The sequence below is a fragment of the Macadamia integrifolia genome, unplaced genomic scaffold (genome assembly GCF_013358625.1).
Source record: "Macadamia integrifolia cultivar HAES 741 unplaced genomic scaffold, SCU_Mint_v3 scaffold3318, whole genome shotgun sequence".
NCBI classification, from domain to species: Eukaryota; Viridiplantae; Streptophyta; class Magnoliopsida; order Proteales; family Proteaceae; genus Macadamia; species Macadamia integrifolia.
This window is the reverse complement of record NW_024869392.1, coordinates 16,278-18,111: the sequence shown is the minus strand read 5'-3', so window position 1 is coordinate 18,111 and position 1,834 is coordinate 16,278. Positions and strand designations below refer to the sequence as shown.

The window sequence follows — 1,834 nt, the reverse complement described above, 5'->3', positions numbered from 1 at the left end:
CAGAAAACATTTCCGCACTAATGTAACATACAAACACCAAAATTAGGATTTTCTATGTACACATGCACCAAAATTAGGGTTTTACTTTGTATTCTTTGGGACATGACCATCTATCAAGAAATGTACAGAGACCCAAATCACGGACACATTCATGTAGTTCTATACTATTCTCTGAAACCCATGGTCACCTCCCACTACGAAATGTACATACACCAAAATCAGGGGCAGATTCGTGTAGTTCTGTACTGTTTTCTGTAACGCATGATCACCTCCCTCCTTAGCAGAGCAGCGCTGTGTATCGATGCAAGCTGAAAAATGGCCTAAGGATCCTTCACCAACTGCCTGAAATGTGTCCACGACTGACCCGTCTCTCTCACCTTTAAATACCAACACACCCCAGTCGCCACTCACCTCAGAGCATAGAGATCTTCTTCTTCTACTACTACTACTACCATTACAACATGGTTAACGCTTCTTTTCTTCCTCTTGGTCTTTGCTTACTTGTGATATTTCATGGCTCCTTAGCTCGATTTGAGCATCAATCATGGTGGAGATGGGGAGGCCAACAACAGCAACTGCAACACCACCACCAGCATCATCATCAACGCAGGTTCACAGAACAGAGAAAGTGTAGGATCGAGAACCTCGATGCTCTTGAACCCACTCGCAGGGTAGAGTCCGAGGCTGGTCATATCGAGTTCTGGGACGAGGACAACGACCAATTGGAATGTGCCTGCGTCACCTTTTCTCGCTGTTCTATCCGACCCAGAGGCCTACTCTTGCCTTCCTACACCAGTGCACCTAAGCTTATCTTCATTGTCGAAGGCAAGCCTAGCTAATTAACTGTATATATCCCTTCTAGCTTTTAGCTAATTGACTCGGATGAGTTACTCTTAACTCACCAAAACCGATTTTTCTTATCCACACAGGTAGGGGATACCAACAAAACTTGCTACCCGGTTGCCCTGAGACATTCCAATCATACCAACGAGAAAGACAAGCACAAAGAGGAGAAGGAGAACAAGGTCAGCAATCAAGGGATCAGCACCAGAGGATCCAACGGTTCCAACGACATGATATCCTGGTTGTCCCCAACGGCATCAGACACTAGATCAACAACGATGGAGAAAACGAACTCGTCCTCGTCGCCCTTTACGACACCACCAACGACTTAAACCAGCTAGACGATAGAAACAAGGCAAGAACCAAATTAACCTATTTTAATTATCAAATTTAAACCTTAATTTCTTTAATTTTTCTTAACCAAATTATTAATCTTTATTGCTTTAATCTGTAAAGAAATACCTCCTCGCCGGAAACCCACAAAGGCGGCGACAAGGCTCACAAGACGAGAGAGGCCAACGAGGTTCAAGAGGTTCGAGATACAAGGGTGAAGAGAGGGAAGCAGAAGAGTCAGGAATCAGCCTCTTCAATGGCTTCGATACGCAGTGGCTGTCTGAAGTGTCAGGAGTGGATGAGGAGACTGCAAGGAAGCTACAGGGTGAAGACGACAACAGAGGCATTATCGTGAGTGTGGAGCGTGGGCTTCAGGGATAACCCCACCAAGAAGGGAAGAAGAGGAACATAGAGAGCGACAAGGGAGACCAAGGAATGGGTTGGAGGAAACCTTGTGCAGCGTGAGGCTCAGGGAGAACATAGAGGACCCACAAGAGCTGACGTGTACAACCCATATGTCGAACGCATCACCAGCCTCAACAGCGAGAAGCTCCCTATCCTCAACGACTTCCAACTCAGCGCCGAGCGTGGCGTCCTCTACAGTGTAATTAATTTGTTAATTAACTAATAGAGTTTTTTTTTTTTTTTTTTTTTTTTT

General features: G+C 45.3%; 1 pseudogene; it reads left to right on the top strand.

Annotated features, from left to right (window-relative positions):
* Positions 1–461: 461 nt before the first annotated feature.
* On the top strand, positions 462–1,804 carry LOC122068002 (annotated as a pseudogene).
* Positions 1,805–1,834: the final 30 nt, after the last annotated feature.